Genomic DNA, 17,138 nt, shown 5'->3' on the forward strand with positions numbered 1-17,138 from the left:
TAGGAAAAAGCTTCAGTTAAATATTTTTGAGATAATCTTGTTCTGTCTGCATTGATAATAATGTTGCTAAAGAAAAATAAGTTTAGTGTTACTTTCAGGCACATTTTTTTGGGAAATTAGTAATAGATGACTTAAGAATTAACTACTGAGAGAAAAATGTACTTAAATTCTTAGATGAAGTAATTAAATATATTAAAATAGAGCAACATGTATCAGTGTCTGTATCTTTCTCAGTATATTTGCCATTAAATATTTTAATAGTCTGCAGTTGTATTTTCTGTCCTGCAAATAGAGGATGCACAAACCCAGTGGATGCTGTAAATGTTACAAGTTACTTTGAAGTCAAAGTTTTTATTTTTCTTTTTATTTGTTTGGTTTTGTTTTGTTAACCTCAGTGAATTAATAGTCCTGTGCCTTGGAGATGGCTGTCTGATGTAAAGGGTATCACCAAAATGCCTGACAGTTGCCTCTGAGCCCACTGTGTCTGAAGCAGGCATGAAACCTCTCCACTCAGTCTGCTTCCCCATAAAATCTATTTAGCTGCAGTTTATATAGGATATTCTCTGCTCTAAAAGTCAAGCTGCACCAGGCAGAGATCTTTCTACCCTCCCTGTGGGAGGCTGCCACCTCCAGACACTGGCCCTGAGTGCCCAGTCTGCCACTGCACCTGATCCTTACTGCAGGGTGTCATCCTTTTTTTTTTTTTTGTTTTCCTTTTTGGTATCTTCATTGTGCTCAATGGAAGCTGGAATGTTTCTGGTCCCTCTTTTTTCTCTGTTTCCTTGAACTTTCTGATCCTATGTTTTCAAGATGCTGAAGTGAGACATTAGATCTGTGGAAAATTAAGCTGGGTGAGGTCGTGATAAATCATCCATTCTATTCCCTATTTCAAGGTAAGATCAGTATTATGTCTTTCCTGATAGATGTCTCTCCAATTTGTTTTAAAAAATGTCAGTCTATGTATTTGCCTACTTTTAGAAAATGAGCTTTCTTTTCTTTCCAATAGTAAAACTTTATATGTATAGGTGCAATAGGTTAGTCTTGCCCTGGTGGAAAAGGAAATGGTTTCTTCCCCTTGATTTGTACCCTGCTTTGTAATCTTTGCTACCAGGGGTCCCTCAGTCATCTTAGGAAAAAATCCTTCTTTCAGTTGTGTATCATAGTAATCTTCTTAGACTTTGGACCCTTCCTTTTTTTCCACAGTCTCTTCTGCTCACTTATGCCTTCCTTGAACTGTGGTGCTCCAAACTGGGTGATGCACTTGAGAGAAATTCCTAATTCTGTATAGATTGAGACAAACTTTATATCCCTAATTAACTGTGATTCCAAGACTTTAATGTACTAATTGCCATTTGGTCAGCATTTACTAATTTTGTGTTTGCAGTTGATTAAATTTGTTTTTACGGAATTATTCTTGCTTATATCCATGCAAAAGAAAATCTTTAGTAGAGTAGGCCCCAGAAATAGCAGTTGGCTGAGAATCCTACTGTAGATCTGAAAGGTTTATAGCAATGATCTGGATTTCTCCATCACCAGCTCTTCCTGGAAAGCCATTACTTTGTGTCTGCATCTGCATGGTGACTTGATGGTTTACAAAAGCCTGGCTGAACTCAAGCTAAAAGTGAGAGATGAGCAGCTCATACACAGTGGGACCCACAAGCCTACTGTTTGTAGGTGTTTCATATGTGATATGAAACACCTACAAATAAACAGCATGAGGGCATCATCTTCATCTTCTGAACTGTGCTGCATCGAAGGCAATCAAGGTCTTTGAAGCAAAATGCTTGTCACGGGGGTAAAAAGGGCAGCAAACATTTCAGGAGTCAAGTATTAGCCCTCTTCATTTTTTTCTACATATGCTTACTATAGATTGTGGCAAATTTATACCTTTACTGGGATAGGAAAATATATTTGTGTGCACACATGTGATCACACACTTAAGAGAGCAGTTATTATTAGGCAGCATTCCTGCCTAATAATAGTAGTGGTCTACATAGGATAAAGATGGATTTTACATCATGCAGGCCTGTAAAATTAGCATGGAATGCATAAAATATGGATGTTTTATTTGTAATGATCTCAGTAATTTTAAGCTAATGGGAGACTATGAAAAGGGCAAGTAAAACCCCAAAGTTTTGTGCTGGGTGGGAAAAGAGGATTACTTGTTGAAGCTTTCTGCTACAGTAAGTTGGAAAGAATTTTCACAGATAATTCTTTGGCTGGGATTTCCCGGCTGACTTACAGACAGAAGGTGACATGTGCAGCTAGGATTTGCCTGTTAGTCTGAATATGAAAGCAGAGCTCCTCCCAAATTCCACATGGCACTGCTGCAAGCCTCTGGGAATTATGTCTAGCTCTACTATTTTGGGAAATCATTTTGTCCTGATAGCTGCACACTGGCTGTGCACTTCAAGTTTTCTTTACATCCAACGAATTGTTGAAGTTTCTGTAATATTCAGTGAAATCAGAATCAAATGCTTAATTTGAGCTTTATATTAAAATTTATAGCAGAGACAAGTAACTCATGACTCAGGCATTCTTGATCAAATAAATCAGTAAAACAAAAAGTGGCTTGTCTCATTTTGTGAGCAAGCTCTTTTAGAGTTTAAAGGTTCTTTGTCTTATCTGACACTTCAACAAGTCGAATCATTTAGTGAATTAAAGAACGCATGCATTTCCCTTGCAGATTACTTTTAAGTAATGAACTTAGTGTTTGGTCAAAACAATCAGCTTTACTTAATGGTGCTTTGAAACGAAGCCTCTAAGAAGAAGCTGAGTGATTTCTGCATGACTGCATTCCATGTCATCATCTGGTATGAAAAATGCATTATACTCTCACTTCCTTCCTCTCTAAGCAAACTCAATTTCCAACACCTGTGATTTGAATACACTGTACACAGACTCCTGTGAAAGAATTCAACTGTAAAAAGGTTATGGGTTTTTAGAACTACATTTTGAAGTCTTGTATACCCACACTACCCATAGGGAGCATGTGAGGCCAGCAAGCTCTAGGAAAGAAATCTCTCTGTTCATGTAACAGAAGTAACATAGTGAGTTGAAATGCTGCCTTGTGAAGCAAGGCAATGAACCAGAGAAGCAAAGAAAGTGGTCCTAGGCAGGGCTAGCATCTTTCCTCAGCTGGAAGGAAGTCTGGTTGGGATATGTGGTGACAGCTTTGCTGTTGTTCTATCTCCTGCTGGCAGTAGCTAAGCAGTTGTCTACTCCAAGAGGGGGACCTATGGGTCACTCCTTTCAATCATGAAAACAAAGCACTTGAAGTGCTTGCTTGGTTTGACCTTGAGCTGCCTGGTCTCTGAGTACTCTGCCACTCTCACACTGACTCACTTTTGCTCTCTTGTTTTTCTCGTCTTTCACAAGTATTTTCCCTAATATATATTTTTTTTTTGAGTGTGCACTAAACCACATATCATTAGGCTAATATTTACTAAGCTATCAATACTGTACCTTTCGTGATTTGGGTTATTAGTCTTTTCAAGATTGGGTATTTTAGGTACCAGAGTGCCAAAGTTTTGTGGAATGCCTAGTGAGTTCGTCTTTTTCATCGTTGTATTTTGTCTGGTTATCTGATCACATCTGAGTTCATTTTTTGCTATTCTTTTTTGATTTGTACAGTAATTAATGGTAATGATACATATGAATCTTGGAGAGTTTTGAAAACTTGAAACCATTATCTTCTATCAGTGAGGAAAGAATTGATGGCTTGGTATTATAAAAAAATAAGTTAAGGTTTTAATTATCAGCTGATTAAAATTAACATGTCCTTAACACCAATAAAATGCTGATATAATTTTGTTAAAAATCCAGTTATGGCAAGAGTGTAAAAGTGGTTTTAGTGATTTTAACAACCATACTGGCATCTCACACTTGTCATTAAAGAGTTTTTCTGCTTTTGGGCAGTCTTCATTTTCACATTAATATTTTAAACAAAAATCTCAAAAATGTGCACAGAAATATTTCTATGTAAAAGAGATTGCTTACGTCAATTAAATGAATTAATAAAATTAAACATGCCATTTCAAGATATGTTTTCTGCATTTTTGCTGCTTTCAGCATCAATAAGTATTCATCATTGCAGTACCTGGTACAGGGATATAAGTAAGTTAATTCCAAAATATGTGCTACTCATACTATTGTAATTCCTACTATGAAAATTGGATTTCTTACATCTCAGACTTGAATGTTTGGCTTTTTTTTTTTTAATCTCATTGCTTGCATTCTGACATTTTGAGACATTGTACATGGTTATCTTACCCACTGCACTTTAAGAAGGATGGCACACCTTTCTGATCTCCTTCTGTACTTGCCAACAATTATTCCTGCATACCCTGTAATTCCTTTACTACACAGATGAAGTCAAGTTTCAGAAACCAAATATCTTGTGACCTCAGGATCTTGTCATGCTCAAAACAGGCACTATATCTGAAATAATAGCAAGTGGATTGTATTCCCTTCAAATTTGAGTAGACGTTGCTTGTTTGAAAATCAGAATACCTGTGTGAAAAGAAGCAGCTCTCTTCTGTTCGTGGACCAATGGTGCAGTTGGTAACTCATGCTAGAATTAAATGTTTATACACTGTTGCTTTGGAGGGATGCAGTGTTTTAAAACGAAGAGGAAGGAGAATTCTGGCAACAATAAATCAGTCTCACTTTGCTAGCCAACAGAACACCAAAACAAGCAATAAGGAATGCACCTATAACTACTTAGCAGATAATGAGACACTAAATAAATCAACGAGCAACTCAACTAACTGGCCAACCACCAGCAAGATATGATTTGACAAGCATTTCACAAGACAGGATCATGATTAAAAATGATCTTGACAAATGGGAGGAATAATTAGCAATCAACAGTGGGTCAGAGAACAAAAAGCAGTTAGTAGTACAAGACTGATGAAGAAAAGCAAAACTTTTTTTTTCATGTTTTGCTAAAAAGCTATATAAAAAGGTGAGGAAATTTATTATCCAAGATGATGCTTGGAAAGCCTTGATTGGGTACTGCTTCCTGGAAATGCTACCACTGCAGCTGGAAAGGATCTATAGACAAGTGATGGGAATATGAGCTTTGGGAAACAGCTTGCAAGGACTAATTGAAGGAATTAAATTTTTTTAACATCTAGGTAATAGGAGACTAATTAAAAAGTGGGAGATGTGGTAACAGTTTTATGCTGTGTAGGAAGTCATAATGAATAGGGGAGTAGATGTATCTTTTCTGCTGATAGAACTAAAAGAAGTAGCTGTCCTTCAGAAAGATAGAGCTAAGGTTACACTTGTAAAAGTTATGGAACTTCTTCAGAAGGTCATGGAGTTTCCTTCCTAGACAAACATCTGTCAGGGATACTTAGAGTTTATTTCATCTTGTCAGTGTGTGTAGGGATCTGTTCCTGCAAGTTTGGCACCTCTTTGTTCTGTGTGTTGCTGAAAAATCTGTCAATTGCATAGAGGGAAGAGTATCAGCATTGTAATGCCATCAGACCTTGTAGCTAGTGGGGGATGACTTTGCTAACTGGATGAACATCTACCTGGTTTATTTCGACTGAGAAAAAACAGACTCACCTTTATTTTTGTGTAAAATACTATATGCAGTTTTAAAAGGATGTTAATTCATTTTGTTTTGACCTTATCATGTGTGATTACCAGATTCTCTTCTCTTCTTGTCCCTTTCCAAGTTTCTCTGAATTATTCCAATTAAGTAATTAGATTTAGGCTGAAGGATCCTGAGCAGAAGGAATAGTCTTATCCATCAGAGAAGAACTTTCCTTGTAAACTGAACAGTATCATTAATTGGAAATAAGTCTTCATTTATTTATGTGCCAGGAAAAGCAAATGCAGATTGCCTTTTCAGAAGCAGATACCTTCCTGTTGAGAGGGTAGATCACATCTTGTACATTCAATTCTGATTCACAAAAGATTTTGACTATTAATTTGGCTACCATTTTCAAAATCCAAGTTCTAACTCAACATTACAGATGAACAAATGCTCCGATGTTTTTATTGCTTTTATCTGAGATTTCCTCATAGAAGTCTGGGTGCACTTACAAGGTGTGTAGCATGAGGATATGCACATTCATGGTATCTATGATACATTCTGATTCTGTTGGATTTTCTGCCCTGACCAGAGGTACAGGTGCAGCAAATCCTGCACATCTGCAGCTACAGGAACTAATTATGTAAACACTATGTGGTAACTAAAATTTAACCTAACCTGAGACCTATCACATTTGTTTCATTGGGGCAGAGCATTAGCACCTTCTATAAGTAATTGAATTTGTCTAATAAGTCATAGACACTCTTTTGAACATACCCCATGTACTGATATCATGGTCAGAGGCAATGGGTGTACAGACAGATATCCTATACTGGTATCTATTTATTAGCATGTCTTATTACTGTTTTTCATGTAGTCATAATTTGCTTTCTTAGGCCACTACAAATCCAGGCCTGTAGGTTATTTATGAGTTATAGCTGGAACTAATTTTCTAAGAGAAACGGCAAAAGAAATGAGCAAACATAATTTAAAACCAGTGTTCAAAAAGTGCCAACAACCTGAGTGATCTCACAGCTCTAGAGCTGACCTGCTGCCTGGGAGAACCTTTAAATTCTTAAACAGAAAACCAAAAGGGTTTGGTCTTCAAACACATATATGGTAGAAACTAACCAAACAACACTCAGTGACATTCTTCGCACAAAAAACCCCCAAACTTGTAAATTAATCTACATGGAAATGAAGAATGTTTTCCCCTGTAGCCAATATACATCATCTGCACTATTGAGTGGTTTTCTGCTGTGATATGGTAAGATTATGTTTAGAAGCCTTTGCTCGTGAACAGACACAGATGGGAGTTTCTGCCTATTATAATTAGCAGTTTCCAGCATCCGCTATACTAACTTGTGATCTCCAACTATTTGAAAATATGTGCATATCTTTAGCAAAACTCTTTCAACTTCCCTGCAACTTTGAGATGGTTCTTAGTCAATTTCAAATATGAAATACCAAAAGAGACTTTGTTGTCATTAATTAACATAAATAGGTATACACCGCTCCAGGATGAGAAGCATTTTTCTTGTTTATTTGTCAAGTTAAAAACTGGATTGGGAATATGAGCCAAGAATAAGGGTTTTAAAAATAATGAAAGAGATGTCCTAGATTGGTGAAGTGTGAGAATTTTTTGCATTAAAAAACTCTTGTTATTTCTTCAAACACACATGATAGAAGGCATAGGCAGTGTCTTAAATTCCTTTCCTTAGCAATTGCAAATGTTCCTGAAAGAATTTAATCAAGTAATTTAACAGTGCATAGCTTTCAAATGATGATTTTTGTGTAAGACAGAATTAAATTAAGCTCTTCAGGTTTCATGCTGCAGTGTAGACTCCATATTTCCAAACAGGAAGGCATGAAGTTCCAACTGAAGCATACTAAAATGTATTCAAGAGAGAGAAGTTGACCCCCAGCATTGAATTTTGGATAGGTATGGGTGGGGGTGAGGGGCCTTCTTCCTGTTTATTATAAGTGATGAATAAATATTGGCAGTGTAAAATGATCACTAACTCTGAGTGTAGGTCATGCCAACATCTCTGAACCTGTGTGTAACTCTTTTATACCAGAAATGTGGTTCCAAGAACATAGGGAAAATAATAGTTAATAAATATGTCCTCTGCACTCAGCTGGACTGGGCTCTGGTACATGAGTCTAAGGCAATAATTATGGCCTCTTGATAATTTCTGCCATTAGCTTGAATCAAAAAACAAGTACTGGGCAGATTCCCATAAATAAGTGATGAATAAGAAGAGAAGGAGACCAGTTAATGTGGCAGCTATAATATCATGGCCTGGTAATAGGGTAGCAATATAAAAAATTATGGAGATTTGTTATTGGAAAATGGGACAGGAGAAAATAGAAATAAAATAAGAGATAATTATCTTAAAAGTTACAGACAACACTTATTTAAAGGGTCAGTTTCAGGGAAAATTATATAATTTATTTTTTCCAAGTCTAAATTTCCTCCATTATTAGACATACAGCTGAGTTTTAAAAGCTTCTATTTCTTTTCTAAATGACACCTTTCATACATTTCAATACATCTTTATGTTTGCAATGGAAATTAACACATAATTTGAAGCTTAGCTTTAGCACAGATGTCTGTGAATACTGCTTATCATCTATCCAAATCTTTGTATACAAAGAAAATGGTGATTTTAATTGCTGCAGCTCATTAAGTTTGAATGAGACTGAATAAACTTCATATTTAAAAATATTGCACTAAACAATGTGAACTTTAAAAATAATATGATGCTCTAATAAGACTAATATGGCACATACAGATGTCCAAGAGAATTACTCTATTCAGCAGTTGTACTAAACCAGTATATATATGTACTTGTTTTTCATATTTCTAATTTTCTACATATATATTTAATTTTTGTCTCCTAGAAAAAAATGCTGCAATTGTTAAGATTGTGTTTTTATTAAAAATCTCTATTCAGGTAAAAAAATTATTTTAATTTAACCATTGCTAGACCCATTTTGTTATTACCTTCAGCATGTTCAGGCCAGATTTTCTATGTACAAGATTGTTTCAGAGAAATTCTTAGCCTGATTGTGAGAGAAAGAGAAGTGATGTGCAGTCATGGAAGACTTCCTAAAGTTTGGTCTTTATCACCTTTAGTGGGAGATAAACTTCTTGGAGCAAAGTTCAATATTTCCAGATTACGAGGACGAGAAAATATTATATCACCCATGTGACTGAAAACTTTTCATAAGTGAAGAAAAATTATAAAGACATTTGTTATACAGATAAGAACCTAACTATGGAATTTTTCCATATTTGACATGTAATACAGAAAATGAACTGGACATAAATGGTTTTTACCATTTTCAGTTTATTGTGAATATTCCCTCCATGGCAGTGCATATTAGAATACTTCTCAAAGTCATTCCCACAGGTTTTCTTCTTCTTGGTTTAACTTTTCATGCTTCAAACATTACTTGCAAATGAAAGACCTGGAGGGATCTCCCTCTGTGTCAAGAGCTATGACAATCAAGTTAAAAGTGAGATATAAGTATTAAATTGAACATTGCTTGCATTGGAGACACCCATCACCATCCAGAAAACTGTCCATTCCATTTGGGAGATCTGACTTCTCATAGGAACATTAGTTATAAGGGGTGCCAAGGAAGTTACAGGTCTCCCTTGAAACTCCTGCCACATCTTAAACTTAAATGGAGCCCAGTTTTTGTATTGTGTTTCATTACTATGGTGGAAGCTCTTGGACTGCTTGAGACATAGGCAAGTGAGGTTAGATGAAAATTGCCACAAAGATCTGGGAAGATGTCTAGTTAACTTCCAAAGTTATTGAACAATCTCACATTTTGCCACAACTTAAATCCCTATCCTTTCTTAAAATCTCACCAACCAGGAAAACCAAACCCCAAACCAATGCATTTTATATAGCAAGATTTATAGTAAAGCATTTTAGAGGTTTTCTTTCTTGAATGCTATTTTTGAGTGCAAAAAAAAAACAAACCAAAAAACAGGGGGTCAGATCACATTTTAATTAGAAAAGCCTCAAAGTGGAAGCCACATTTCTGATTTTCATGGCAGGTGTGTAATTTAGAGCAATCCATGAATAACACAAAAGGAAACTTTTCTCTTTGAGCTTGACAGGTTTTGCTAAATGATTAGTTTTCTTCAGGCTGAATTCTACTCTGAAAAGAAAATTCAATCAACAATCATGCCGCCTATTGCTATTTAGCAAATGCTTTTTCACTTGTTTGCATCTTTCTTCATTCATGTGAAAAACTAATGGAAAAATTACATACTCATAACCCGAATAGGAATGCTAATTTGTTGCATACAAAGTAAAGAAATAAAGCACAGGTTTCTTAAAATAAAGCAGGACTAGTCAGTTTAGAGGAATAAGATGAGGGAAGTAGTCAATACTGGAGGTTTAGAAACACTAAATGCTTTATTATTTGTTTTCTAACTCATGCAATGTTGGGTGCAGCTTTTAGCATTGAAGAGGGTACATTGAGGCAGGTGAGACATCTCACCTGGTATGACATAAATGAAATCTTTCTTGATCATTAACATTATTTGGTAACTCAAAATTAAAAGCTTTTCCACTTAAAGAACTTAGTTTCCATTTCAGAGATGATATGTGGCAGCAGAGATGGTCTTTTAGTGCAACTGTTCATTCCTTTGCCTAAATCTAGAACTATTTTCAGATGATTTTTTTCTCTGAATATCAGGAAAAAAGTAATAAATGTGCCTCCAAAATGTGTATTAGGTCTGAACAAATGAAATTTAAGTCCAAATGTACTTTAGGTATTCACAGGCTTAAATGATTTATGTTGGCCTAGTTTGTACTTGGGATAGCTCTTAGGACAGGATGGGATCTTCTCAGAATCATAGCCTTAACTTAGAGGGGGACAAAAACCTTTTGAGGATAAATGTAGTGTAGAGCTATGGATATAACAATGGTCTTATAAATAAGAGGGTTTTTTCCCTTCAGTTTTTTTTTACATTTGTAAAGTAGTTTCTTATAACAGATCTCTTCAGAAGACAGAAAAGGAATTCTGAATTGTTCAGCAGACAGAAAAGGTTATCTGTTCTTGAAGTTATTCCAAGAAGGCTTAAACAGATGAGGATAAAAGTTTATACCAGGTCTTCTTTTACCCAAATCATTAGTGGCATCTCTAAATGGTTAAAATAAAAACAAAAAGAATTGTCAAATAATTTAATGGGGTTTTCTCTTACAACTACCACTCCTCCAGCAGGTTTTGTGTAAGAAGTTCTAAACTCTTTTATGTTTAAAAAAAAAAGAAAGATAAAATCCCTTGCTCTTGTCAGTGGAACTTACTAGAATGAGAATTGTCACAAACAAAAGCATATTTCTACAGAGAGTATCTAATGACCAAAGAAAATATGACTCTGGTAGATTAGATTGCTTGTTTTAATTTCAAGTGTGTTTTTTTCAGATAGCTTTTATTAAGAATACATTTCTTGAAGGCCTGGGGCACTGCCTAAATCCCTTGCTTGCTGAATTTCCCATCCCTTTTTGATTTTTTACTCTGCTGCATATTGCCTTGGAAACCCAAAAGGAGCTTTTATATTGCTATGGAAACAAATCAATATAACTATATTTACATTTTGTTTGTAGACCACATAGTGTAAAAACCAAAACACATGCCTGCATGGATTGAATATGATATATAGTTGGGGGGGTTTGTTGTTTTGTTTTTAATTAAGAGAAATATTAGGTGATGCTGAAACAAGTGTCTGTTTTGTTCTGCTGCAGGGGATGAAGAAACCATTCCCACTTTCTGTCATGTGTTATTTTAATTCACAGGTTTTACAGTCAGTCTTTCAAGGATTATGACACTAATCTTAGATTAACACTGACTTTGGTTTTGTAAGTGCTTTAACTGGTATTTCACCAAACCTAAATTATATGCTCCTCTAAATGGCAAGAATGTAGTTATGTTTTCCTATAAACATTGGAGAATTACTGTCTCAATCTGACAGCTAGAAGAGCCTTTCAACCCACACTAAACCACAAACCCATACTGCCACCTTCTTTGCTACCATATTACCTTTCCAGAACAAAAACATTGGCAAAACATTTTACACTCTTGACTTATGAGAGTCTCACAAAACTTCTTCTGAGCTTTTCAAAGACCATAGTCAAAGTAGGGAGCTTTAATTTCTGGTTAAAGTGTGCAAGAAATGACTACATATTTCTTTCTTTTACATTTTACTTTGATAATTTTCTCTTACTGGTCTCTCTATAAAGTAATGAATAAACTATCACTGTTTTATTCTTCTCTGTGCCTTTATACACACCTTTGTATAACTGCAGAATCTTTCAGTAGGACCTGGTCTTGACTTACATCAAATGTGTTCTATAATGAACAAATTACAAGTTACAAAAGCAAATTTACATTTTGCTTTTGCACAATAGTTTGTGCTTTTTGATTAGTGACCAAGTAGAATTTTGAATGCACATACACAAAAAAATACACATGCACAATGTTATCATTCCTATTTGAGGAACTTCACTGATGCAGGAATATCAAACTAAAGTAGCAATATATGGCTTTATCACGAGTATGCAATTTAGCATGTGTTTTCATTGGTTTAAAATTTACGCCTACTGAAAGGCTTCAAATGCATAAAAAGTTTGAGTAGTCATAAGATTTTGTACTATGGCTCAATTTCTGCAATTGCATCTATACAGATGAATCCTAGCTCCTTTGTAAAGCTCTACTGACTTGAAGAAACAAAGCCAGCAGTCAGTGGGACATGACATAAATATCAGGGTCTGACACTTTTTGCATTTCCTCAAGCCGAAACTCCATTTATATTAGCCTGCTTTAAACAAACTGGTTTAAGAGATAATATACAAAGCCAAGTCAGAAGTTATTCTGCCAGGCTGAGCTAAGGCAGACTATTTTCTAATCAAACATTTTGCCCATATCTGTCTCTTTACATGGAAACTGTCAGGTTTCTGTGGCACTCCTTTTTTGTGATTAGAGAAAAATGCTCATTTGAAAGTATTTTGACCCCTATACCATAACTTGTTGAACTGAAGCCAAGAGTGAAAGATAAGAAGAATATTGATGGGTATGGACATGAGTATTTAATTACAATGGTTTTCTGCTTTTTCCTGTAATATCCAGAAGCTAATATGAGTTACATCTGGTGGGAATCTGTATGTTCTCAAAGCATTTGAGGAAAGAAGCACATGTTGGCAGATTTGAGAGATAGGGTTATTTCAGGAGTAAATAAAGCAGTAAGTGGTGAAGCAGATGGTACTTCCCTACCCCATTAGGGTCCTGTTAGAGCCCATGAGTCATGAAAGAGATGAATGCATGTACCTGACATACCTGAAAAGCATACCTGTCCCAGAAGATTCTCCTTTGGAATCATAGGAGGAATTATCCTCAAATTTGGAGAGACAAGGAGCAAAAGTCACTGAAAACTCTATAGCAAGGTTGTGGAAATGGAAGTCCATTACAGAAGTCCACAGCAAGTTGTTAAACTTCTCATTCCTCCACTTTGGGCTCCTATTCCCATTCTACATCATCTAATTGCTCTTTTTAATTAATGCTTTCAGAAGCACCAGACTTGATCACCCATAGAAAGGCACAATTTTTTTGTCTCTGATATTTTGTAGATCAAGGTTAAAATGGATGAAATTCAGGTGAGTAAATAAAGATGAAAATATTCCAAGTCTCCCATTCTCTAAGCATGTGCTCCTTTCAGAAAAGTGAGTATCTCTGTTGAAGTTGCTGAACTGCTCACCTGGGTGCTTTTCCAGAAGTAGGACATTTGGTATTTATTCTGAATTCATACTCTTGGAAGTGAGTGTAAGTTTATGCAACTCAAATCTAATTTAAAATCTTAACTTAAAGTGATTTTAGTTTAATATTTAGAGTTAGATTCCACCATTTGGTTTTCCTGTGTGTTTCCTTAGCCTTTCAGGTTTATCTGTTCTCTTGTTTTCTTGCTGCTGGGTGTTAGGAAATGGAAATGGAAAACAATTACGGAAAATTTCCTCAAGAGAGATCTATGATATCAAATGTCATTTGTTGGTCAAAAGACAGGAATATTTTATTTCCAATGATTGTTAAAACTAAAGCACAGCACTCCTGGAAATAGAAGGTACATCCTCCCAGATATTAATATTCCTCTAATCAGATGAACTTAATTCAGTGATGGTGAGATGTTTAATGGTATTGAGTATTATCAGGTAGACAAAGGGAAAGATGGAAAGAAGCCAACCATACTTTTAGGATTTGCCTTTTTATTTTTTCCTGATCTCTTGATTGCATGTAATTTAACATTCAATCTTGTTTAGTTTAATTTGTGCTGATTTGTTGTGTAGAGTGGTCTATTTTGTGTCCATTTAGCATATGATTCTTCTCTTTCTCTGGGTTGTCTTTATTTATTGGATAGCTTGTTCTGTGAACTTCATCTCATTTAGTTTTCTTGTGAAGTGTGATTTGATAGTTAGGCCTACAAAATCTTTGTTGATATGTTTGTATTTGGCTTTGTGGCTATGTTTGTTTGTTTTTTTTTTTAAACTCTAATTTCTTCCTATCTGAGGATGAGGGGATGGTGAAACATCTTCTGATAGTTGTCTTTTCCGAGCAGACAGGATTTCCTGGCAGTGTTAACTTCCCTCTTTTAAATACCTATGTAGGGTGAAGTTCAATTACTCAGTCAGCTTGTAAAAGGTGTTGCTATGAATGAGAGAAAGATGTGATCCTGGCCACTGAGTTTGTCTAAAACTTGCGAGTTTTCCCAGGTGGGGTTTTGGTTTGGTCTGAGCTTGAGCACAGCCACACATGGAAAGCACATTGATGGATAACTCCTGTGCGTTACACATGCCAGTAAAAATGACCAGACTGTTAAAACTGCCAAAGGTCTTCCTGCCTAGAGGAGGTTAGAGTAGTAATAAATCTTGCCAGCTGGTTTCCTGCAGGCAAGGTACAAATATTTCCACCTAAAAGTGAAGAGCACAAGTCTTTATCATCACTTTGTTTAAGAGAGAACAAAATGTCAAATGACTGAGCAGATCCATGCAGCCTTCTCATTCGATTGCTGTCAAAGGAGGAGTTTGAAACATGGCTTTGACATGCATCCAAAGCAATGACTCCCTTCATGCTTTATGTGGAAGGTGACAATGCAGTTATAAATGTATTCTTTACAATGGAAAGAAAAATTTTCACCTCCTTGCACTCTTTGGCTTTTTGTCCAATGGAAAGGAAAAAAACCCAAGAAATAAGAACATGAAAACTTTGAAACCTGAAAGCCTGACTGCCCTGCACTTAGCTATCAAAATATCTGAAAAGCAATTTTAACAGTTGACAGAGAAAACTAAAATTTGAGCAAATATTTAGAAATTAAAACTGCTCTTGCATCCAAAAGAACAGATGCTTCTTTCTGACAGAGGACAGTCTTTACAGGGGTTATTTGAAAACACTGATACAGTGACATGATATGCAACCCAAAATGAGCTGGAATAACACACACATACACACACACAAAATACAAGCAATAATATGAGAAAAAGACTATATAAGAAATAGACATACTAGAAAATTAAAACCTAAAAGAGTAAAAAACCAATGCTCTTTCATTGTATAATGCTAAGCTTGCATTAATTAGAGTAGAAGTAAGATTTAAGAAGGATCTGTGATTTTCAAGATGAAACTACATCTTTAAATAAAAAAAAGAAATCTTTTCCAATTACTTTCTTGTGCCTTGTTCTTACCCTGACACTAAATTTTTTGCATTTGAACTGTTTCTTCAGGTCAGAAGTGTGTCCTAATTGATGTGGCATAGCAGTGTATGGCTCATTTTCAGCACAGCTTGCAGGAGAATTGAATGACTTTGATCACTATTAATAGGAGTCCCACCCCCTATCTCTGCTCAGTGTGTGCTGAAGATTTGCCCCAATGTCAGGACATATTTGCAACACTAATAAAAGCCTTTGAGAAACAAGCAATGTTTTATGCAGGCTTGGGGGGCAAAGATGGGGGTGGGTAGAAGAGGAAAGAAGCAATTTTCTGTTTGTAAAGGTCACATCTGATGTGGTTTTGAACTCTGTGGTGTTGTAGATAATCAGGTGAGACAACTGTCATGTCCACTGGTGATTCAGCCTGACCCCTGTCTGCTCAGGTTATAGGAACTGTGGGTCTGGCATAACCTCAATTTATTGGAGACCATATCAGTGTCTGTCACTATCTGAAAGGAGGGAGCCAAGAGGATGGAGCCAGGCTCTGCTGGATGGTGTCAAGCGATAGAAAAAGAGACAATGGGAAGAGAATGATGCACAGGAAGTTCCACTTGAACATGCGGAAGAACTTTACTGTGCAGTGACTGTGTGTTAGAATATATTGCCCAGAGAAGCTGTGGAGTCTCCCTCATGGGAGATATTCAAGCACTGTCTGAACACAATCCTTTACCTTATGCTGTGGGATGATCCTGCTTCATCAGGGAGGTTGGGCCCTCTGTGGTCCTTTCCAACCTGATCCATTCTGTGATTCTGTGATTTTTTTCACTGAAGACAAAGATAACTGGCATTTTATCTCTATATTCATCTCTTTTGACTGTTAGTAAACAAAAACTAGAGAGTCCAGTAGAGTAACTCATCTCCTTTATATTTTCATAGGGTTCACTGGCTCCCCCTCCATTTTCCCTCCCTTATCTTTTTCTATAAGATATTATAGAAAAATAATAATTTTCTATACAGATATTATAGCTTGAATGGCATGTTGTTTTCTTTTCTGATTTGTACTCTGATATGGAGAAGTAAAACACAGAAATTACCCTACTCTGATACGGAAAAGTAAAACACAGAAATTACCCTATCAGCAAACAAATTGCATGATCACTCTTGATATCTCTGGTCATCATTTCTATTCCTGTTTCTTACCAGATCCAAGGGCTTTGGATGAACAGCAGTGGGGAAGAACCAACACAGAATGTGGATGTTGACCATGACAAGAGAGCTTTGGGCCTTGAAGCTGTCTGAGGAAGGACTCAAGCTATTTTGTTTTTGTAAGGAAAGGTGCTGAACTGGCATATTTGGTGGAAAATAAAAGAATGTACTGTGGCACAGAAACATTCATACAGCACATCTGCCAGAGAAACCAACAGAAGGTGGCAAGACATTTTTTATTTTTCAACCAAATGTACCTTTTAATTTGAGAATTTGACCCCAAGTCTGTCTTGTCATATGTCACTAAGAAATTTGCTGTACCTGAAACATTGTGATTTGTGTGGATTTTTTTTACATTTTTTTTCCTGAATCACTGAAGCATTATTTTATTCTTGTTTCTGTCAGCAATGATTACATTTGTCATATATTTAGTTTTGGAAAACTGCCATAATTTTTATTTCATCATGCAAACTCATGTCATAGCTGGACATCTATTATTGTCCCTGATGGCCTGAGGGTGGTATCACGCACTATTAGTTTAAAGAATGTGACTTTAAGCCCCTCTAAATGGGAAAGGTTAAACTCTGTAATTAATCCACTACATTGGGTGAGTTACACCACACATGAACATCCACTTGATACTGTGAAGTTCTTTATGTTTTTCTCTCCCT

The 17,138-nt window shown here is 35.9% G+C and overlaps 1 long non-coding RNA gene across 1 annotated transcript in view; it reads left to right on the forward strand.

Annotated features, from left to right (window-relative positions):
• Window positions 1-16,736, forward strand: part of LOC135298063 (uncharacterized) — a 39,996-nt gene extending 23,260 nt beyond the window's left edge. Inside the window, exon 3 of the long non-coding RNA XR_010360032.1 lies at window positions 16,465-16,736. This is a non-coding gene — a long non-coding RNA (uncharacterized LOC135298063). The remainder of the gene's footprint in view (window positions 1-16,464) is intronic.
• The last annotated feature ends 402 nt before the right edge of the window (window positions 16,737-17,138 follow it).

The sequence above is a fragment of the Passer domesticus genome, chromosome 3 (assembly GCF_036417665.1).
Source record: "Passer domesticus isolate bPasDom1 chromosome 3, bPasDom1.hap1, whole genome shotgun sequence".
Taxonomy (NCBI): domain Eukaryota; kingdom Metazoa; phylum Chordata; class Aves; order Passeriformes; family Passeridae; genus Passer; species Passer domesticus.